General features: G+C 40.8%; 1 protein-coding gene across 3 annotated transcripts in view; it reads left to right on the top strand.

The window, feature by feature from the left end:
* The first annotated feature begins 1,328 nt into the window (after positions 1 to 1,328).
* ZBTB38 (zinc finger and BTB domain containing 38) overlaps positions 1,329 to 24,505 on the top strand; it is a 36,383-nt gene continuing 13,206 nt past the window's right edge. Inside the window, exon 1 of one of the 3 annotated variants that reach the window (XM_056850177.1) lies at positions 1,329 to 1,419. The gene's annotated coding sequence lies outside the window, so the exon portion shown is untranslated. Of the gene's footprint in view, positions 1,420 to 2,263; positions 2,355 to 3,781; positions 3,870 to 24,505 lie in introns of those variants that run through there. The other 2 variants (XM_056850176.1, XM_056850178.1) reach the window with 2 other exon arrangements.

The raw sequence follows: 24,505 nt of genomic DNA, 5'->3' as shown, positions 1-24,505 counted from the left end.
AACACAAAGAAATATATTTTCACATTCTAAGGTTTTTTTTTAATGTTAATGGATTCGATTTGACTTTTCTTTTTCTCTGTCTTAAATGCAGTTTAAGATTCTTTAGGAAAATGGGAGGCAATTATTTTCAACGACCCGCTGTTTTATATTTTAAAAAATTCTCACAATGACCTTCTCACAGCCTTCATAGAGAACTCTGCCCATTGCATTTTATGCAGTAGAAACAAGCTAACGCATTAGTAATCTCCAAAGCAAAGTGGAATGGCAATTTGGAGGTGATGTATTTGCTTTCGGTGATATTTAATTTTAGTTTAATTCATTTGGATTTGGATCATTAAAACGGACAGTGCTGGAGCGCCTGCATTGACCTCTGTGATGTCAGAATGTCACTGTGCAACGGTAACTAAGAAAAGCCTCTGAGGGGAGAAAAACACTAAAAAAACAAAAACAAAGGAGCATTGCATCTCCCCTCCCCTTAACATAAGATGTGTGCATACAGTACGTTGCAGTTTAGAGAGGATACTGTGGTAGAGTCTGTACTTTTAGTCTGATCAACCTCATTTCATTTCCTTGCATTGGCTGTGCGTATATGTGCACATGTATGCTACTTAAGTAGTCTTAGCATTATTTAGGTCACTATGCTTAAAAGTAGCTTTTATAGTCTTTCACTGCCTACAGTGCAGAGCTATGCGGAAGGATAGCAGCACAATTTTTTTTTTCTAAGAGGCTCTCGTCTTTAGGAGCTCTTAAGGATGGCCGAGCATTTTGTAATGTAATCTGTACAGCAAAATAGCTTCCGCTTATGCCTGGCAGATATATTTAGCTCTAACCTTCCTTGTGGTTAGTAGGGTACAACACAGACGCAGAGACAGCTGATTGTGCAGCTAGCCCCCCATGAGCTTGCGATTTCATCAGTATGCTCGGCTTTTCTGATAATCCAGTGCAGAATCAGTTTTAGCTACGCTGTGTTGGTTTTTTTTTTTTACATGCTTAACAACAAGAATAAAAACAACAAGAGCAAAATATACAGGTTAAGGAAATAAGAAAGCACAGCAAACAGAGACATACATATCTAAGACCTAATACATACTATGTGAAATCTTCTTTCCGTCAAGCAAGAAGCTGTTTCTGCTGATGTTCTGTCCATCTCCTTCCTCCAGCAAGAGAGAGGGGTCTTCTGCTTTTCTCAAATACAGGGAGAACTGCCATTTCTGCAAGCAGGTTTTGGCTACAGAATCTGGAAGACTTAAAGACTGTATCATCAGAGAACATGGAGCTTCGCAGAACAGTAAAGATTCATCTTGCATCATCAGTTGATTACATCCCCCCCCCTTTGTTCCCTCCCACCCAGTTGTTCTAAGACTCGGGTAGCAGATTTGCAATGTCACTTGACAACATTAATCAGATACTGCATTTAAGGTGAGCTGTCCCTTGCCTTCCCCCCTTACCAGATCTGTTCTGCTGCAGTGTGCATCATACTGCTGCAAGTCTTAAAATGGCAGGCAGGATTAATGTTGCTTCAGCTGTGTGCATGCTGTGGACACAGCATTCATTATGCCATGCCTCGCGTTTCTAATAGGAGCATGTAAATGGTCTGTGTGCCATCTCATGCAGTAGGGAAAACGTGGTGTTTCCTGATGGGCATTGCTACTTAAGCCGGCCACCTTTAGGCTTCAATTTCATTTTCTGCGTGCTGAATTGCCAGTTTGCCGTCGCATTCTAAAGCCACTGTTAGCTCTTATTTTTTTCCTCAATTGATTTTTTTAATTAACAAAAGGGGAAAAAAAGCGAACTGGGCTTTCCCAGTGGTGTCACTCTTATTCCTCCTGCTTTTGACGGCTATTTAAATAATGTATGTTGTATTGTTAATTAATGGCAATATCGAATTAAACCCCCTGAAACGAACATATTTATTATGCAGGCACATCCAATCTATTTTTAACTCTTACGCAGTCCGTGCACGTTGTGTAATGGGCTTTGGTTGCTGAGTTTTTCTTTTTCAGCAAGGGGTAGCATTAGGCTGATTTTCAACAAATGTGACAAGTGGCCTTTGCAGTGGTCAGCTTCAAGCTTTGAACCCTTCCTTGGAAGAAAGGGGGGGACAGGAAGCCCTTGCCGCTGCTGCTTGTTTAAAAAAACACCTTGAATGAGGACATCTTTTTGCCCACCCCCCCCATTCCCTTCCTGTTCTTGCAATTGATAAATTCAGCTATTCTGATACAGTCTATTCAAGTAAGCAGCTTTTGAGTACAGCTTTTTTCCCGAAGACTGAGATTTCAGTGACTTTCCATCGCTTTGTATAAAAATGGCTGGGTATATTGTCATTCTAAGACTTCATTAGGACATATGTACAGGTAGGTGAAGACTTGCATGTTTTATCGATTCTCGTGCTATGCCGCAAGGATTATGGAATAGTGGACATCTTTTCAGAAAGTATTTAAAGAAGTTTATTTTTTGTTAAGAGGATGTGATGCTAAATTCTTTAACTTTATTTTGTCTCAACAGTGGATTATGGCTATTTAAAAGCATACTGAAAGTGGAACTATTATGTCTGCTAGAATAATCAGGGCGTGGCACCGCTTATGTAACAAAAGATTTTTTTAAAAAAAACCAACATATCCCAAAAGATTTTGAAGTCAGAAATGAAAATAATTAGACTGGTTGGTTGGACGTAAAACTACAAGTCGTGGACATAGGGATATTTTTAAAAAAATATATATAAATTCTGGCGTAGGGAGCGGTCTTTGGTGTTTGCTGTGGAAATAATCTAGCATTAATTGAATTTATATAAAGATGTTTATCTCAAATAAGAAAGTATATGGTATTTCCTTTTTGTCTTTTTAAGGGTATCTCTAACATAGACATATCTAAAGACATTCCTGTCATCTTGAATATGAATTAGAACTTGGCTTTTTAAAAAATTAGTTAACATTAAAATGATGCATGATAGAGACACAATCTCAATGTGAGTTGTTTTAAATCATTACTATATGAGCGTGAAATATATTTTAACATATATGTGCTTCACATTAACACTGGGCCAAAACCTGTTTCCTTGGCAACCAAATCCTGTTAATGGGGGCAACAGCAGAGATTCAAAGGTAGTTGTTATTGTTTAATTCCACAATGCAAATGGTGATCTCGTGTTGCATTTCTGGGCGGCTGTAGTTTCTTGAATGATGGGAGGCTTTAGCACTGCATACAACCACAGGATTCCCTCTCCTCTGGAACTGAATGCAACTGCATATCTTTCAAAAGAAAACCCTCCACAGTACTGATTAGTTCACAGTGACATGTATGTGTACTTAACAATAGAAATTCCATATCAGTACTGTACAAATATACCTAAAATTATAGACTGATTAAAATTGTAAATATGTTTAAGCCTTTCCTCTGCACACTGATTCACATAATCCCTCAGGTTTACCAATCTGAACGCCTTCTAAAATGACAGGGGGAGTGGGAGGAAGAGATGATCCAATCTGTGGTTTACCGTAGCACTCATGGAAGTTACCAGATTATGCAAGGGGTTCATATAAATTGTTTAGTGGAAAGCACCTCACCTCATAGAATCTGTAAAAATTAAACCCAGAGGTAAAATATATTACTTATATTAGTCTGCAGCGTTGCTACCATTTCATCTAGTTTATTTAGAACATGGGGGTCTTCCCCTCTGACTACAGCAGTGTCATTGCAAAGATCCTTTTCAGCATGGCAGCCATTTTCTTTTCACGTCCTTGACTATAAAATTGCTAGGAAGATGATGTGTCAGTCGCGATCAGCAGCAAAAGCAAAGGCTCGAAGGAAATACTAAAAGTATAATTCGGTTGGCCATTTATATTACTGCAAGTAGCAAAGCGATTTTTCAGGTACAATGTTAATTTGCACTTATTTCTAAAAATCACTAGTACAGTAAACTTCCAATAAGTATTTCTATTTTAGAGAATGACCAATAACAATTGTTTTAGAATGTTATGAAAAGTCGATTGTGGATGTAGTACCATCAAGTTCTTCATTCTATTTTCTTTTTAAGTTGCTTTAAAAAGAAGTTATTGCAAACAATATTTTAAAATGTGCTGTTCATTATACTGTAGATTTCATTCTTCACTGCTGAATAATTTTGATGGTTTGTTTTTTCGAGGTGCCTTTCGAACATCAGCACCTTGGTGTTATCATTAACATTATTTATTTCACGCATGTAATTTTCTCGTTTAAAAAAATGGCTTGTTGCCAAGTTTAAGTTGTCTTATAATAATACTGTATGTTTTAAGTCTTCTTTTTAAAAGATTTGCTATAGGAGAGGCTAAAACAACCATTGATAAAACATTTGTTCTTGTATTCCCTCTTCCCTCCATCACGATATTTTAGTGTAGTTGGGTTTTGATCTTTATTTTCTAACAGATCAAGGGAACATTTCCCTCTCTCGGATCACTGGATTTCTATTATCTTTAGGAAAAATGACTGTAATTTGCAAGCAGCAATTGTTCTTATGTTGTAAGAGTTAGTTTACTTATTTGTGAGATTTTAAAATATATATATATTGGTGGCTTCCAGTCTGAATACGTCATTGCTGTTCACAGCAAAAACAACATACACTGTCTCTCTTTACAGGTGTCAACAAGAAAACTTCAGGTTTTCATCTGCGCCAACTAGTATCTACTCACCATCCTTGGCAGGGTTTTTTTTGCATCCTAAAAAGAATTATGTTGAATGGCCATTTAAATGCATTTGTTCCTTCCAAATTGTCATTGGAATATATGGGTTCCTTTGGAATTTCCATTGGAATGCATTGGTTCTTTATACAGGGCTTGCTAAGATCCCCAAACGAGAAAAAAAGTATGCCCTTACAAATGATGGCTGAAATGCATTGAGAAGACCATGGACGGCAGAATAAACATCTGTATGAAAAAGGAGCTCCAAAATCAGTCATTGGCATATACCAGAAGATACAGTCGCCTCAAAAACGCTGTGATGCTTACAGTCCAGTTTTTCTCTGCTATCCACTTAGCATTTATATATTACTCTTCTCGGCTGTAAAATTTTCTAGTAGTCCATATCTTGCAAAGTAGGCCAATTATTTAACCAACATTACAGGTTGAGGCACTAAGGTTAAGAGTGGTTGCACTAATGATTCTTGCTTTAATGTATTCTAATGGCCATTTATTATAAGCCCCAGTGTATTCATTGACAAATCCCTGATATATAACCCCCAGATTTGGTTAATTGTTCTTTTTCAATATTAGCAGAAGAATGCAATTTTTGATTGTTTGATTGTTTGGCATCTGCTAATGACATTTGATTTCAGATTGAAGGAAAAAATCTGAATGAGAGTAGACAATTTGGAGATCAGTGCAAAAATTAAATGAGACTCTTATTCACCGAAATAATAGTAGGGGACAAGTTATGTTTGTGGAAAGATACTGAAAGGAATAGTGCTACAGCAAGGGGAAAAAGATAATTCATAGAAAAAGGATCAACATGTCATGTGTATACATTATACATTAATCTGCTTTATACTGAATCAGACCCTTGGTCCATCAAGGTCAGTATTGTCTACTCAGACTGGCAGCAGCTCTCCAGAGTCTCAGGCAGAGGAGTTTCACATCACCTGCTTGTGAAATGTGAAGAGAACAAAATTTCAATAAAGGCTGGTTGCAGATAGGTTCTAGGAATACTGTTGAGCAGTGGTTCCCAAACATTTCGGGCCACTGCCCCCTTGGTTCCACAAACTCAACCCCAGCGCCCCCTACAGCATCCAACAACACAGTTGAAGGGGCCCACTTCTAGCACCCCCATGCTTCCCCCTTGCCTCTTAGTGCCCGCCTAGGTAATCCCACCCCCCCAATGGGTGATACTGTCCACTTTGGGAACCACTGCTATAGAGCAAGATGGCCAATAATACAGTCTCCTGGGCCTGCTGTCACTGGAGATGGTCATTCCTGTTCACAAACCGTTCTTCTCTCTAAAATTGTTTACGTTCCTCTGCCTTCTTCCTATGTAGTTCATGTAAAACAATAGCATAATCAATATAGTTTCCAATCTTCAATGTCCAAACATGGTTGGATAACTTTAAGTGTAGGCAGTATGGTTTAAATCAAGAATATACAAATGATATTGCTCAGAGTGAAGTGCCTGGTTGTCTTATAGAGTCCAATAAAGACAACTAGGAGGAGGTTAAAAGCAAAACAGCTCTTTATTTAGCTAAACACAGACCTGGGGTGAACTAACCCACAAATAAGATGCAGAGTTACCTGAGAAACAAAGTCAGTATCATTTATGCATTCGCATGGGGCAGGCCCATGGCTGCGGACAAGAAGATTGATACACAAAAGCACCAATGTACATTAGGTGTCTACTCCATTCTAATTAGCATAGCCTATAGATATTGCCCGAAGGCGTCACTTAGTGAGTGCCTGATCTTGTGAGCTCGGTAACCAGAAACCACATTCCTGAAGATGAACGTAATTCAGAGCTCTCTACTGGTGAGAGGCCGTACCAGGCACAGAGAGCATGATTTGTTGGTTCATGGCTTCCGGATGCCAACTTCCCCAAAGCTTCCATGTGTGTGCATATGAGTACATAGTATTTTATACCAGCCCTTATATCTGGGCAATACAAGAGGTCCACTTTTACATTTTAGATGTGACAAGAGAACTGCACTATTGTAATCTGTCACATTTAAACTGATTATCTGTGAACTTTGTTTCTGCATGTGCTCAGGAAGACATAACGTTATGGCTAAAATTAGGTAACATAATGTGGCCTGCTCCTTCCTTTTCTTGTATTCTATTTACCTCCTTTGTCCTTCAAATATCCTCTGAATTAATTTCTATACAAAGGCTAGCCAGGATTTTCTGGCAGAACAGGTGGGCTGGTCACAGGCTAAGGGGTAGATACTAATGACAACAAAATGGAGGCTGAAAGGTCATGGCATCCATGGAAACATATTCCAAAGGACTATTTACCTCACCCAGCTCCCATTGCCATATGATGGCCAACTGACCAGGAACAATGGTCTGGCCTGATTGTAGAAATCAACAGACACAGCTGTTCATTGCATAGAGACAAAATCAGCTGGCACCGTCTACCTGTAAAGCTGCTCTTAAAAAGCAAAGCGAGTACGGTGTAGTGGTTGGAGTGCTGGTCTAGAATCTGGGAGACCCACGTTCAAATCCCCCCTCTGTTATGGATTCATGGAAACTTTCTGGCCAGTCACACACTCTCAGTCTAACTTACTTCATAGGGTTGTTGTGAGGATAAAATGGAGGAGGAGGATGTAAGCCACTTTGGGTCCCCATCAGGGAGAAAGGCAGGGTATTAAATAAACAAAGTGACAGTGACCGAACAATAGAAAAGTCTGCTCTCTCTCATTCCACAGGTCTTTCAGCACTCGTGTGGCTCAGTTAGCCTCTTCTTTTGTCTCGGTTGTCCTAATCCAAAAATCTCTGTGTACCTCAGTTCCCATTAGTGCACTCTTCTTCCTTCAGTTTATATATCTTTGCTCTGTTACTGCCCCCTGATATGCACACACACACACTTACTCTGTTACTAATTATGCTGTTCCTTACTGAGCTCAGCAACAGATGGCAGCATCCCACAAAGCTTTCACTCTCCAAGGAGTTTGTGCACTGAGGGACTTTCAGTGCAGATGGGCATGTAGTATAGCTACGGTAGTTAACTGCAACAAAATGGAAAAACAGGTGCAAATTTTGCCCACACCTCTGAGTATAGGAGGGAAAAAACCCTTTGCAAATATAACCTAGGCCTGCTGATAGGTTGGGTCACAGATAGATCTGCAAAGAATTGCTTTGAGAATTTCCCACAGGCCACAAATAGACAGGGTATAGTCTGCAATAACCCCACAGGACTTATGTTTTGCAGGCCTGGTTTAAACAGATGGAATGGGAGGTGTTCGATATGAACTAACCAGAGAAACCTTTCTTGAGGTACATTGCTGTCTACTGTGATGTCTCAGCACAGGTATTTATGGGACAACAAAACTTGAGTGAATCTGCTCAACATGAGATAATTAGCTCTGGGCATAGCAGTTCCTTTAAATGTTTTTTCTCTCAAATGAAAACCTCTATAGATACTATCTGCTGATCAGCCAGTAAAGAGAGAAGTAAAAACTGATTAGAGTTTCTATACACCAGTCTTTTGATCACTCTGATTACTAACCGAGTTTATAAACAAACAAACACTTAAATCTGCTAACTTTGTAGTTTTGGTATTATCATTAAATACTGTGTTTCAGCTTGGAGGTCTTCAAAAGCCACAGAGCAAGAGCTAGTAATTAATTTCATTATGCTGCTTTTACTGTATTGATCTCCAAATTTCTTTGACTGATGCAAGCAAGACAATTGAGACTAAAGACTTCATCCTGCAGCTCCCTTCCTCTGAGAGGATCATCTTCCAACAAAGGAAACTTTCCTGTAGGCTCCTTCTGCCAGGGAAAGTTTCCTTCCATGGAGGAAGGCTCTTCATTTCGTGGAAAGGAATCATTGGAGTCAACACTTTAAAATGCCAATTTGGCAGGGTTTTATTTTCTTATAACTTTTCATTTTAGTGACGTTAATGGTCTAATCCCTGTGTACTGGAGTGAATCTGCATTGTGCTGCTACGTAATGGCTAGAAAGGGACTCAGATTAGTTCCTTGCTATCAAATAGACTGCTTTGGTCTTTCCTTGCTCCAGTAGCAGTTCACTCTAATTGTCTCCCTTCCTCATCTCTGAATGGCTGAGCCTCGCCGCAGATTGGGATGGAATTTTTGAGTAGCTGATCCTACTGACTCAGCAAAAAACTGGCTACTAGTCCCCTACTCTCATATTGGGTTAAACATTTAACAGGAAGTAACTCCTTCAAGTCCACTGGGAAAGGTTACTTGGCAATGTAGAAGGTTTTTTTCTCCCTTGATTAAGTCATGGATTTAATCAGCTCAGTATTGTTTGGGAAGGCTGTTTGTAAACATTACTGTTTCCCTATCTGTTTATATACAGGGAGGGTCATCAAGCCCGGTCCAAGACACTGAAAGCCAATGTAGTGTAGTGGATGGAGGTGAACTAAAAAGACTTGGGTTCAGATTCTCTCTGACCTAACCATAATGAGAGAAAGCATGGGATAACCTCATTGATGGAAAAGTGAGATGCAAATGTAATAAGAAAGATAAAGAGACACAAGACCACTGCACATGCAATGCAATTACAGCAAGTTTCATTTAAGCACTTTAAAAAAAACAACCATTAACTTCATAAATTTAAAGTTTGTGGCTTCAGCTATATATGCATTTGCTCCTTTGTCAACTAGAATTTCTTAATAATTAAGCAATATGTTGATAGGTCATTTACCAGTAACAGTTTCACTTTAAGCCTGTAGCATGAATGTCCCCAAAGGCATTCAGTGACTTGGATCAGTAGAAATGAAATGTGTCATTAACTATGGTTCTGACTCTATGCTCATTCATTTCAGGTTTGTCTTTCACATTTCTCGATCTGTCAAAGGCATAAAACACAATAATAGAATTGTAGGGTTACTATTTATTTTTGTGGCAACACAGCTCTAGATTTAGGTTGCTTATGCTGGCCTACAAAACCTAGCTCAAGCCTAGGGTTAATCTATCATCCTGCTGCAGTTCTAGTTTGAGCAATTCCATGTTCTTAATCTAGTTTTTTACTTCAAGCTCTACCCCTATATGTAAGGTTGCCAAACTCCAGGTGGTGGCTGGAGATCTCCCGCAATTACAACTGATCTTCAGGCGATATAAATTAAGTCCCCTGGAGAAAATGGTTGCTTTGGCAGTTGGACTCTATGGCATTGAAGTCCCTCTCCTCTCCAAACCCCACCTTCCTCAGACTCCATACCCAAAATCTCCAGGTATTTCCCAACCCTAATTACAACTGATCTTTAGGTGACAGAGATCAGTTCACCTGAAGGAAATGGCTGCTCTGGAAAGTGGATTCTATGATATTATACCCCATTGAAACCGTGTTTCTACCCTCACCTTAGGAATGGGCTGCCCATGGTATCCCACACTACTATTACACATCTGGAAAGGATAGCATGGGAGGACTTTCTGGTTCCCCCCCCACACCCACATACATCTATTTTGGTCATACCTGCCTATGAGGAGTGGCCCAGGTATTCCATCAATTTTGAAACCAAAGCTATAAAAAAAAAACAATGTGACACATAACTTAGAACATACCTTACTGCTCTGCAATACACGTTAATAATCCCCAAATACACTTACAGCTGGCCACTGCCAGATGATAAAGGAAAAAACTGGCACACATTTGATAACCATTTTTTCATTTACTGTACATTGCCTTGATTTATTTTTTACTTCAGCTTTGTAAGTATATGGTTGTTGATGCATGGGTACTTTCACTCACATTTGCCCCCTGTCTGTCTCGGTTGTTTCTTGGAGTTATGCATGAGCTTTCCATTCACACTGCCAGCCCTCACAAATCCTCGACCTTCTCATTCCTCTGTTAACTCAATTCTTCCCTCTCCCCTGAGCTCAGCCTGGGTGAAATCCCCACGCATAAAGCAAAGTGCGGGACACAGAAGCTTGGTTTCTCTCACAGCTAGTTTCAAAGAGGCGGGGATTCAAATGCTTCCTGCTTCCTCTGAGCAAAAGAAAGGCTTTTAAAACCAAGGCTTGGATTTCTCCCCCCCTTTCAGATTGCTCCATTTTTTGTTCTTAAAATGCTTTTTTATGCTGCCATTGGGTTTTGGGGCAGGAAGGGCTTTTTTCTCACAATAAGCTCTACAACGTAAGCCAATTACAAAGCAGCATTTAAAGGGGCGGGGACTTGATTTGGCTTGGAGACTGCTGGTGCATAGATTCCCAACAGGAAAGTGTGGGTCCAGCAAGCATGAACCTCAGGTAAAACATACATGCATAAACGACCTATAACAACATTTAGAATGGACAGATTAAATAATGAACAAATGGAGATGGGACATGGCAGAATGTAAAAGATTGCTTTATAAAGGAAGTACTGGAAAATACTACTCTGGCAGTACTACTCTGTTGGGCCCAAAGGTCTGTGAGTGGAGTGCAGCTTGTGGAATAGGGCAATCCTGTCCTTTTGCTGCAGTTGTGCTCTTAAAAGCCATGAGCACCACGGGGGATGACGTGTTCTTGGCCCATGGCTCTCTGCCTGTGTCCCTGCGTGTGCTGGGCAAGTGATCCAGAACTAGTTCAGGAGCTGAAGTAAGACAACCTTTGGTTCCTGTTACTGCTTAGTGGGGTTTTTAACAGCAGAATTTGAAAAAATTCCTCAGATGTTCCATCAATTTTGAAACCAAAGCAAAGGTATAAAACACATACATCACAAAGTGACACAGTACATGCTATATTGCCGTTTGTACTTTAGCCAAAGTTAAAACTTTACAGGCAATTGACAGCATTACAATATCAGATTAAATGTATATAATTTCCCCCACAGTATTAGTGTTTGAGATGGCATTTACTGTTTGATGTTAAATAGTTTTGAAGAATATTAGAGGTACAGTGGTACTCCAAGTGCCAAAGATTCTGGTTTTGGAAGGAGCACATTAAACATTTAGTATTTGACCAGCTAGCATACAATGCAGTGATCAGCTGATATCTTTACCATCACCTGTCCTCTGACTATACATGCTGCTCCTTTCTCTATCTAGAGAGAAGAACACAAAGTCTGTGCACTTTCACATTTTAACTTTTTTCCCATTGCTGCCTGGATTCTATCAACAGTTGCCAGGAACTAAAAAAGCATGGCAACCACTGGGAGACTGGGGGAGGCAGGACATGGGGAGAGGCTGTTGGTGTTGGCATGATGTCACTTTCGGGAGAACCTGGACATGATGCCATGCCTCTCTAGGAATCACTGGAAACGATAGGGTAAAAACATAGAGTTCCAGCAATTCCTAGAAATCCTGGGTTTTCCCTGGAAGTGACATCACACTGTTGGCCCAATGGCCATTTTCTTTATTCCCCCACTGATACTTGAAGCAGTGGTGGGAGATGCTAGGCGGAGGGCCTAGTGCCGTACCAACATTCATGTATCCTTAATATCTTATATTGTATCTTTATTTTGGATTGTATTGGTTGTAAGCTGGTTAGGAATCCATAGTTGGCTGAAAAGTAGAATAGCTAAGAAATGTAGATACAGTAATTTTAGGCCTTGGCCACAAAATAAAGTATACGTAATAGGGTTGCCAACTGCCAGGTAGTAGCAGGAGATCTCCTGCTAATTCTACTGATCTCCAGCTGATAGAGATCAGATCACCAGGAGAAAAATGGCTGCTTTGGCAATTGAACTCTATGGCATTGAAGTCCCTCCCCTCCCCAAACCTCACCCTCCTTAGGCTCAGCCCCAAAAATCTCCCGCCAGTGGCGAAGATGGACCTGGAAACCTTAACACTTAAGCCTTCAAAAAAAAAATTGGCTTAAACAAGCATAACTGCTTTGGGTTGTGGCCTTGACTTCCGGTTTCGGCTTAAAGATTTACCAGATGAAGCAGTGACTAAATTTATGTCATAACTGTGGTTGGTGTCAGCATCAAAAATAGCATTGCAAAAATGAAAATACTGTTGAAACCTCTTCAGCAGAAACAGCAAGATGTTTCCAGTGTAGGCAACATAGCTGCTTTCTTCTTCTCCTCCTCCTCCTGCTGCTGCCGCCTTGCGCTTGCTTGTTAGTGCAGTGGTTTGACTTCCTTCTTCATAATGGAAGCAAAAATAACAGAGGCTTGTCTTTTTAGGCATGTTTGCCTCAACCTGTTTCTTTACACTGGAGCTGAATAATTTCCATTAAAACACAATCATAAAATAGAGGAAAAATCTGATTTTGATGCCATTTTATAAACAACATCTTTGTTTATGATCAGTGAACACAGAAGGAAAACACACCAAAGAATATAATAATTGCCTTGCTGCTTTGAGTCTTGGCAAGAAAGACAGGCTAGGAATGTACTAAATAATGCTAAGGATTCATCCAGTACATCAAACTGTCTTCAACAGAAGTTGGTCACCTATTGAGGAAAGTTACCAGTATTTCTCTTCTGCTGTACAGTGAGCTTGGTGATGCTTATACCTTTTAATCTAATTGATAGTTTGGTGACATTGTAGTTTATGACTATCAAGTACATATTCTTAGCTTCTGAGGGTATACTCTATGGTATACCAGAGAATCTAGGAAAAATGAAAATCCTACAGTGGCTCTAGAGGGTTGATGCTCCAGGAATTCTGCTCCTCCTATGGTATCCCACACATGCTAGGAAGAACTGATTGATTGTCACCTGTAAAGACAACAAAGTCCAGAGGCTGGTTGGGGGATTGAAAGAGAGATGGGGCTGCTATTGGCTGGCATCCTCCTTATCGCTGAGAAAAAACTGAAAAGAATTTTGAGAGATTTTTAGGTTGAGTAGAACATGGATAGCAGCCATTTGTTGGTGATGGAAAGTGCTGTCAAGTTGCAGCTGACCTATGGCGATCCCGTAGGGTTTTCAAGGCAAGAGATGTTCAGAGGTGGTTTGCCATTGACTGCTTCTGTGCTGTGACCCTGGAATTCCTTGGTGGTCTCCCATCCAAACACTAATCAGGGCCAACCCTCTTAGTTTCTGAGATCTGATGAGATTGGGCTAGCCTGGGCCATCCAGGTTAGGGCAGCAGCCACGTATACCAGTACAAATATTTATGATCAAAGGGTTACTTGGGCTTACAAAAGCCTACAAGTGTTGTCATGTGGGAGAAGAAGACAGAGGAAAGTGATATGACACTGGAAATTTAATTTTAAAATTTGAATGTTGGTAGAAGGAATTGAGGTTGCAGTAGGGTTGCCAGGTCCTTATTCGCCACCGGTGGGAGGTTTTTGGGGTAGAGCCTGAGGAGGGTGGGGTTTCGGAAGGGGTGGGACTTCAATGCCATAGAGTCCAATTGCCAAAGCAGCCATTTTCTCCATGTAAACTGATCTCTATCGGCTGGAGATCAGTTGTAATAGCAGGAGATCTCCAGCTACTACCTGAAGGTTAGGAAATCAAAAGTCTGCACTTGTATAAAGCTCAATAAAGCACATACAAAGCACTTTGCAAGCAGTTATATTGTGAGGTGGAGCCTCACCAAAACAATATCCCAAGGATATAAATACAGAGCAGGAACTTGTTATAATGCAATAATTTACATCAGGTAAGTGTATATACACAACAAAATCAGGTGCACAAAAATTGACAATCCAGAATGGTAATGTCCAAATGAAGCACGGAACAGATTTCAAACGCAATGGGCTTCCGGTAAAATCCCCATTTCAGAGCTTTCGTCAAGCTTCAAGGAGTACCACGTGCAAATATCACCTGTAATAAAATGCATACCTACATAATATCTCAAAAAATCACAGGTTTGACTATAATAAATAAATCATGGTTCTTAAAATATTTCGTATATACAAAAATATTTTAGCTTACAAAAATATATATCTTATTAATCTATTTTATCTTACATACCAAAGTTTGGAGAGACATCTATTCTGCCATTCTGTTTAAGAGGCTAGCTGAGAGTCTGAAGTTAAACTCAATTCAATCTTTCTTAAGGTTTTCTTGATCCCACAGGTGCAAGCAATCTACTCAATAGTACAAACTCATGTTACCGTAAGTAGTGTAGAAGAAGCGAATCTACTAATTAGAAAAGTTAAAGGAAACTGGAGAGATCCAAAAATGAATTTAATCCATTAGGCATTAAAGTGTCAAAAAGGAAGATGAAGCGTGATTCTTGTTGTGCTAAAATTCTATCTATATTTTGATTATGAAATGCTCAACCGTGGAACGGCCAAATAACAAAAAATTGCATATCAGTATCCGAATGTTTTAACTCTTTGTAGTGTGCTGTGAGTGGGGCTTCTAAATTAGAGTTCCTAATCCGGGACCTATGCTCCCCTATACGAAGCTTAATCTCTCTTTTCGTTTTGCCTACGTAAAGGAAACAAAAAAAACGCCAAATCGGCTTTGTTAACTTCAGCCCTGCAATTTAATTATAAAACTAGGGAAGTACAGAACATCATTAAACGACACTGGCACTTGGTACAAAATATACCAGGTTGTAAAGAGCCACCAAGATTTGGTTTAAAAAGAACTTTTTCCCTACGAGACAAACTTGTAAAATCGGACTGTCTCCCTCCCCAGCAGTATAGTCACCCAGTCGGCCATTTTAAGTGTGGCAGTTGCAGCGTTTGCACACAAGCGCTCCCAGTGAAAGAATTTCGAGACACCAGAACGGGCTTTACATTTACACTTAGGCACTTTAGTAACTGCAATAGTAAACTGGTTATTTATTTAATTCACTGTCCTTGTGGTCTACTTTACGTAGGCAAAACGAAAAGAGAGATTAAGCTTCGTATAGGGGAGCATAGGTCCCGGATTAGGAACTCTAATTTAGAAGCCCCACTCACAGCACACTACAAAGAGTTAAAACATTCGGATACGGATATGCAATTTTTTGTTATTTGGCAGTTCCACGGTTGAGCATTTCATAATCAAAATATAGATAGAATTTTAGCACAACAAGAATCACGCTTCATCTTCCTTTTTGACACTTTAATGCCTAATGGATTAAATTCATTTTTGGATCTCTCCAGTTTCCTTTAACTTTTCTAATTAGTAGATTCGCTTCTTCTACACTACTTACGGTAACATGAGTTTGTACTATTGAGTAGATTGCTTGCACCTGGGGGATCAAGAAAACCTTAAGAAAGACTGAATTGAGTTTAACTTCAGACTCTCAGCTAGCCTCTTAAACAGAATGGCAGAATAGATGTCTCTCCAAACTTTGGTATGTAAGATAAAATAGATTAATAAGATATATATTTTTGTAAGCTAAAATATTTTTGTATACACGAAATATTTTAAGAACCATGATTTATTTATTATAGTACAAACCTGTGATTTTTTGAGATATTATGTAGGTATGCATTTTATTACAGGTGATATTTGCACGTGGTACTCCTTGAAGCTTGACGAAAGCTCTGAAATGGGGATTTTACCGGAAGCCCATTGCGTTTGAAATCTGTTCCGTGCTTCATTTGGACATTACCATTCTGGATTGTCAATTTTTGTGCACCTGATTTTGTTGTGTATATACACTTACCTGATGTAAATTATTGCATTATAACAAGTTCCTGCTCTGTATTTATATCCTTGGGATATTGTTTTGGTGAGGCTGCACCTCACAATATAACTGCTTGCAAAGTGCTTTGTATGTGCTTTATTGAGCTTTATACAAGTGCAGACTTTTGATTTCCTACTCTCCTATTTTGTACTTGTAGCCAGTGTTTGATTACTAACTACCTGAAGGTTGGCAACCCTAGGTTGCAGGAAAGAGTGGTTGGAGAAGATGACCTTTGACCTGGATGGATATATCACAATGTGTCAGGGGCAGACTGGGAGGGGAAAGGGACTCACCCCTGCTCTAGCCCCACCCCACAAAGGAGGGAGAAAGGAAGAGGCAGCCTGCCTACCCAGTGGTGGTTCACCACCTTCCTTGCCTCACATGGGGCTTGGGGGGGGGGCTGGATGCCACTTCCTCACCTTATGTGGGGCTTGGGTGGATTAGGATCTGCCTCCGTCACATCACATAGGTCAGGTGCCATCTCCCTCGCCTCACACAGGGCTTGGGTAGGCTAGGTTCTGCCTCCCTTGCATCACACAGAGCTCTGATGGGCTGGGCACAGCCCTTCTGCCACTCTGCTGGTCTGGTCCGGAGGGGGGGTGCATAGGTCCACTGGGGATTGTCATGGAGCCCATAATAGCCAATCTTCCCTTGCTGAGGTCCCTGCCTTTCCTTGGGTAAGCTCTGTCATCCCCTGGCATCACACCCAAATCACCAGGAATTTTCAAATTGGCAATCCTAGTTAGTAGAGGTATGTAACAACTTGTAACAACAAAAGTTTAAAGAATGTTAGTATAGAACAAGAATCTTGGGTGTACTTCCAGACACATCATTATCTTTAGATAGTCAAGTGTCAAAAGTTCCCTAGAATATCTTTTACTAACTAATGCTAGTTTGCCAGGTGAAGTGTCTCCCACAGAAAGCTGATCTGGCTACTCATACATGCTTTAGAATTGTTCAGATTTGGCTATTGTAATGTACTCTGTATGGGGCTGTCCTTGAAAGCAGTTCAGAATGGCCCCTGCCTGAGTGATCGTATTAAGCCAGTGTTACATCATCTACACTGGCTTCCCATCTTTTTCTAGACTCAATATGAGGTGCTGTTTTTTTTACTCGAAAGACCAATGCTACTCGTATCAACCAACCAAGACTTGAGGTCAGCCCAGGAAATCTTCTAGGAAACACCCTTAGCAGAGTATTATCTGGTGGACATCCACAAGGAGGGCTTTTTCAGCTGTTTTTCCCTGATTTTGGAACCCCTTTCCCTCAGGAATTGAGAATGGCTGCTTCCCTAAAGACCACCTGGATAGGTTTGAAGACCTACTTTTCCTGAAGGGCCTTGGACTTATGTCAATATGAATGATGTGGCATGAGGACTGGTATTATGTGTTAACCAGATTTTTATTGTATTTTACCTGTAATTTTTATTTTATTGTAAACTGCTTCAGGGACCTTTTCAGTTGAAAGGCAGTTTGTAAATTAACTAGCTAAATAAAAAGATAAGAAATACTGAAAGTAACAGCAGCAGTTTTGCATAGGTTGGAAATTAGTAAGCAACAGAACTCAGATGCTTCAAAACTGCATGCAGGTCCTCCAGAAAAAGGACCCGTGCTATTCAGTCTATGAGGTGTGGACTGAGAGATGCAAAACAGTACAGTATGACAACACAGTGTATAGTTTTGTACGGCAATACACAGTCATGCTTCTTTATCTTTTTAGAATTTAGCATTCTAAATTCTAAATAGCTTCCCCCATGGGCTATTTTAAAGGATGTGCTTAACTTCTCTATGGAAACCAATGTGGCTGCAGAGTGCTTAATTTTGCCTGGATTGTGCCTGAGCATTTTATGATTTCAAGCCAACTTTCATTGGATTGGCTGTATTATTGTGGATATACTTTAAATGATTGAAGACACGGAGTTTGTAGACGGTGCATTATCAGCGAGACATGAGCACATCAGAAATCAATCCCTTTTTTGAGCTAAGTGCTTACATCCCACTACAAAAAGATGTGAGATATGATCTACCCTTGCCTCCAAGTATCTGCAAAGCTATTTCTTGTTTTAAGAGATAATGTCAGCATCGGTGCAGCCATTTGCAGAACTACTGCTGTTATACAGTAACTGACAGACCACCACATGATAGTTCTCATGACTCATACAGTATGCTAATCCATACGCTCAGATTTGCTACTCTGCTGCTCGCCCACAACAAATATGGTTACCATTATATCTGCTTTTGATTCTTCCAATCAAAGAGTAATTGTTCCAGCGACACTGACTGCAGAACAATGCAATGAGAACCATTTCCCAGAAGTTTTAGGAAAGGCCAGTAAATAACCACCATTTACACAGATGTACATACAGCCCCTTGTCTACAATATGCCTGGATACAAATATTAATAAGGAGGAAACATCTTCAAATTGCTATTAAAATATCGGGGCACAAGATAATGCTGATAGTAAAACATTAAAAATGTATTTTGTTGAGGTTCATCGCAAAGTGCTAATACCAGTCTTTTAAGGGATTTCTCATTCATACTACTGATATTAAGTTTGTTGTGTTTGTTTCCACTAGCTCAACACAGTATGAAATTCTTTGTACTTGGCTCCATCTTGTGGACACACATGCCAAGATAGTGTATGTGTGATGTGAGACAGAAAGAGCATGGAGGTGTACTGGATAATAGGAAAAATTGCACTTATGTGTTTCACATAATACAGTCAACTTTATTTTATAATAGATTTCAAAATATGCTTAGATTTTTTTTAACAAACAGAAGTTGCTATGTTGATAACATTTTCCAAAAAGTATAACCTTTCCCACTATATCAAATAATGTTCCTTAACTTGCTAGATATGACTTGCTATGGGTTATGGCTGCAATCCTAAAGACAATTTCCTGGCAGTAAGCCCCACTGAATAACATGGGACTTACGTTTGAGTAGACCTGCTTAAGAGTGCCCTCTAGTGCTATCAACATGTCCCATCATATCAAAATTATCAATCATTATTAGCCTTAGAGAATATAGGCCACAGATTTACAGCAGGCAATGCTGAACTTCAGAGCTCCAATTTAGGTGGAATGGAAAGTTTCCAATTTAAATATTATTCTACTGGAGACTGAGACTTAACTTTCAAACTTAGAGAATATAGCTCTAAAAGATGGAAAGGAATACACTGCAAAAAAGGAAGGAAGGAAGGATTACAGGATCACAAGAACGATAGCCACTGCAGTCTTCATTAGTTCAGTGTGAATGTTGGGTATAGAGGGGGGGATCAAGTAATTAGTAATTGGGGATGGGGGGAACACACTGCAGCATCAACTGATAACAGAGGCTGTAGTTCAATTGGACTGTGAAGAACTCCATAGTAGTGTTTTGATTTCCAGTTTAATATTAGTTTTCCTGATTAGATTCAATAGCTGTAAGTGAAGTAATTTCCTAGAAAGATTAGTGTGATGGATGGGTTAGGTTCTGCCGCTCCCTAAGAGTGACCAATGAGAGCTGAAGGCATGTTGGTGAGCAGACAGTTGGAAAACAGCAATTAGGAAAGCAGTTGGGAGTTGGAAGCTAGGGAATTGAGAGGGAAAAGAGGGTGTCTGTATCACTTACTGCTCTTGTGCACCTTTGTTGGCCTTGCATCATCTTACAAAATGGCAGTGAAAATTCCAACACACAATAAATCAACTCTTTGCTATACAAGCTCTGACTACATAACATTTAGAGAAGCCGGAAAATGGTGTCTTTGTGTAGATACACCTGAATAGAGATGCTGAAATAAATAGACACGTGCTTTAAAAAACAGTCCTGTATTGGTAGAGGTTTGCCCATGTTGTTTGCCAGCGCACAGGAAAATAGCAGATGGTACAGAACACAATGGGCAAAAACGCATGGTCGCTTTAGCCTCCTTTATTCCCTGTTTCAGCCAGGATCGAATGCACATTTGGCGAAAACTCATGCGTTCGATCCTGGGTGAATTCTGGCTGAAACGGAATAAAGGAGGCTAAAGTGACCATGCGTTTTCGCCCAATGTGAGAGCAAAGGCTAATTGTTCCAGCTACTCTCAGGCAAGCAGTGTTACAAAGTGATTTTCTGAGCAAATCAAGTGGTATTCATATACCTGCCTTAACACATTGTCATTTGTCTCTAAATATGTGGCAATAATGAGCAAAAAATGAACTTTATAAACCTCTCTCTTTCCTTAGTTATTATGAACGATCTATTAGTTGGAATGAAGAAATAATAAGCCTCAGTGTATATAAGACCTGTATGTCCACTGCAGCCATCAGTCCTTTGTAAACAGTAGTCACTCTGTTGCTCAGCCATCAGTGGGTGGCTAGGAATTAATTTAGTAAATTTTTGTTAGGTTGGACATCAGGAGGCAAAGTTTGACTGCATGTATTTCTGGACACAGGAAATAGCTATCAATAGCTGCAGCTGTGAAACCTCCTTTGGACGTCAGACGCTTGTGTTTCTAATTCCATATCACGTGAGCAGGTCTGACGTAATTGCAGACCTTGTCTACGGGAAGAACAGTCACCAATACGGCGTTATCTGTGGGACTATGCTTGCCTGAAGGAGCGGTCTTCTCAGTACTCTTTGACGTTGGAGATACTTTCTGGTATGTCAAGCTCCAAAATTATATAGGTTTCTACATATGGGGCCAAAAAGCAGAGCTATTTAAAGTAGGGCAAATTTCAAGTCAGTATCCTTCTGATTCATGTGAACTAACATTTCCTGTTTCTGTCTCAGTATAAACTCTGGAGAATTATGGGCACAAACAAGCAGACTCAGCCTCTAAGCTGGTATACGTCTGATTTTTGCTTTCTAAGGACTACCATGCTGATCCAGAAACCACCAGTGATGGAGTCAGTAGCTTTTATATGTGCATATAAAAGCTACTGTGCATATTCCAGAGTGTGCTCCTGAATTTATCACCTAGTGAAAATTAATATAAGTTATAGTTCAAAGTTAACATATATTGTGGCAACCATAACACTGTATCAAGATGGCTGTGACAGGCTGTAAAGCTTGGACATTTTCAGCAGCTGAGTCATAATCACAAACTTTTCGGAAGCTTATAGTCACTCATGCCATGGAAGCTTGGTGAGTGACCTTGGGCCAGTCACACTCTCTCAGCCTAACCATCCTCACAAGGTTGTTGTGAGGATAAAATGGAGGAGAATGATATAAGCAGCTTTGGGTCCCCGTTGGGGAGAAAGGAGGGGTATAAATGAAAGAAATAAATATAATAAAATAAAACTGAAGTATTTACATTGATAGGAGTTTGTTAGGACAAGACTGGGAACATTGTGTATTACTCTAGCAAAAGCCAGTCTATACTTATAGGACAATTGTGAGCTATGGTAAGAAAAGCTAGCCGATTCCTTGCAAACGTCACCACTGTCAAAAAACTGTGGAGTTAAGTGAGTGGAATCAGAACAGAAGAGGTAGGATGTGAACTGTACTGTTCCACAAGTGAATTAGGATGACAGTAAGCTTGGAACATCTTTGATGTATTGAAGTCTGCTCTGAGCCCAAATCGATGCAAATCGATGCAATTTCTGTACAAAGCCTTAATTTTGGGTTTCTCTCCCCATGCCGTTCTTGCTTGTCTCTCCCTCATCCAACCCCTCTCCTATAAGCCATTTTGGTGAGTTTCAGCAGCGACGTTTTTAAGATCTTGGGGAATGGAGTCGGCTGTTCCCCCCCGCCCCACACACACACCTTATATGCATCCTCTCTGGTCAGTTTCAGCAGTGGGAGTTCTTCCTAGTTTGCCACTGCAAGACCCCTGCTTTGAGATAGTTTATTTTTTATTAATTATTATTAATTGATAATTTTGTTGCAAATTAATGATGTCTTCTAGAAGAGGCTACTGAAGTGTCAAAACTATATAATCTCAAGTATTTTAAAATTTTCTGACTGTAATGTTTAGCTTGCTCAAGTGAGCAACAATGTATAGATTACTACTGCGGCATAAACGGGGAAATATTTCTCCCCTCCACCCCATTTCGGCACCTGAAAATGGCTGGGGGACCCTTCCTCCCCCTGCGACAGTGTTCTGAGCCCAAATGGGCTCTCCTTGGCCTTTTTAAAGACATTTCCCACAACTGGATCTGGGGAAGACATACCTCTCTTTAAAAACCAGCATATCTAGTTTACTCCTTAGCTCCCTTTACGGGCAGCCCATTCTTGAGGGGAGGGGTTGCGCTAGAGGCTGGAGGCAGCTCAGTGGCGCTGCCTCCAAAGGAGGATTCATTCCCCACCCCACTGAAGCTGTGAGGTTGCCATTACTTTCAAGCCCCATGAAACCGCTCCATTGTGTCCCACGAGGCTACGCCACCTAAAAATGTGGTGTAAATGGAAGTAAGGGAAAAGGGGGTGTTCCCCGCCTGAAGGTGGGTTAGGAAGCAGCCTAAAGGTGGCTCCGCCCCTGGAACACCCCCTGGGATGATGGTGCACCTGGGACAATGGAGGTGCTGCATCAGGAAGCCAGCGGGAGGCCAAGCCAGTGTCCCGGGGCTGCGCTGCCATGACAGTGCTGGGAGGTTGGCCTCCATGCCCCAATACCCATGCCAGTTGTGGCAGCGCAAGTGGCCCGGGCGCTGGCACAAGCACTGCGGACACCAGCAAGGGCCCTTCCGTGCCTTCCTAAGACCTTTCTCCCTCCCAGGTAAAGAATGGGCCCTTAGGCAAACATGCAGACAAGGCTAGCTATGGGCAGCATTTAAAGCCAAAATACAACAACTGCATTCAGATGACCAAACAAATCATGGTTTGCTTAACCCAAAAATGAGCCTCAGAAGTCTTTGGTCATTTATTCATGGCTGTTTGCTGCAGTTTCCATGCTTTGTTGCTCTGGACCTTATTTTTTATTTTTCACAGCTGCCGCGAATTGGCCCATAAAATTCGCAGCATCCCAGCAGCAACTCAAACCTGTGTTGCTACGATCTTTCCCTTTGCCCCGCCATTTCTGCCGGAGGGCCCATGAAAAACTCCCTGGAGTCTGATTTCTTCTCCCCGCCCATTCTGGCAAATGTCTCTTCCCTCTCCTATGACTCCCCACCCACAAGGGTGGCTATTGGCCAAGGGTTCTTTTTTTGTTCTGACCAGAAGCCCGTGCACTTTGCATGGCCACTAGATCCGTGCTTGAGTGCCATAATAAATCCAAATCTCTACGGCAAGATTACAAGAGATGTGTGGCCTTCCATGCATAAATGGCCCTGGGCGCTTTGGCTGCTGCACTAATGAAAAAAGAAAAATAAGGTGGAAACAAAGAGGGGGGTGAAGAAAAAAAGGTGCGCGAGCGTAAATCACAAGGGGAGAAGTGAAAAGAACTATTCCAAAGGGGGACGAAGCAACAAGTCAGGACACACCATCAAAAAAAGGGGAGGAAACTAAAAGAAAAACAAGGAAAGCGGACAGAAGCAGAAAATAGAAGTCAACGGGAAAATGAATCCAAAGCTGAAAGGGAAGGGGGGGGGAACCGTGCCGAGTCAAAGCAGAAAGGGAGACAAGGGCCGTTTATGCAGGAGAGGTTTTGCCTTGGATTTGCCACTCTCTCTAGATGCACATTTTCCCCATCTAAATTCTCAAAACTCTGCGTTGGGGGCTTATTGTTGAGTTTTGAGAATTCGGATGGGGAAAATGTGCATCCAGAGAGCAGCAAATCCAAGGCAGAACTCCACATGCATTCGGTTGCATGAAAGTAGAGTTGAGCGGTTTGGAGCCCGATAGGACTTCTCCTTCCCCCTCTCCTTCGAATGCCTCCCCTCTACGGAGCTGCGATGGGCAGAGTTGTGACAGAGGTGGGGGCGGGCCTCAACAGTGGGCTTGTCTGCAGGAGGAGGGCTGAAAGGTCAGGGGCAGACACAACCGCTGTCAAATGCTACGTTCTTTTTCTCATGAGTAATCCAAGCTACATCGGGCTTTATGAATTAGATTCGATTCCATGAATAACCTTTTAAGTTCGGGGTTTTTTTTGCTCCGCCTCAAGAGAGCAGCAATTTTTTGAGTGAATAATTGACCTTTGGGTTCACGTGCTGCCTCCCAGTAAGACTGAAGAGTTCCTGACTTACAAGTAACCACAATTTGTTATGATATCCTAATTGGCTGCTTTTAAAAATATGCAGTTTGTTTATTTCCTTCAAAGTCATACTTTAGAATCCTGATTTGAAAGCAAAAAACAAACTGCAGTTTGTTAAAGAGTTTGATTTGGATGTTATACCAATTTGTAATAACGGTATTTATGCAAAAGGAAGATGTAAGATGTTCCCCCTAAAACAAGTTATATATGAAAGGATTTTTAAATTACTGTCCATAATTGTAATTTATATAGGATGGCGGACGGAGCAGCAGCTCA

The sequence above is a fragment of the Euleptes europaea genome, chromosome 5 (genome assembly GCF_029931775.1).
Source record: "Euleptes europaea isolate rEulEur1 chromosome 5, rEulEur1.hap1, whole genome shotgun sequence".
NCBI lineage: Eukaryota > Metazoa > Chordata > Lepidosauria > Squamata > Sphaerodactylidae > Euleptes > Euleptes europaea.
This window is presented reverse-complemented; position numbering and strand designations above follow the sequence as displayed.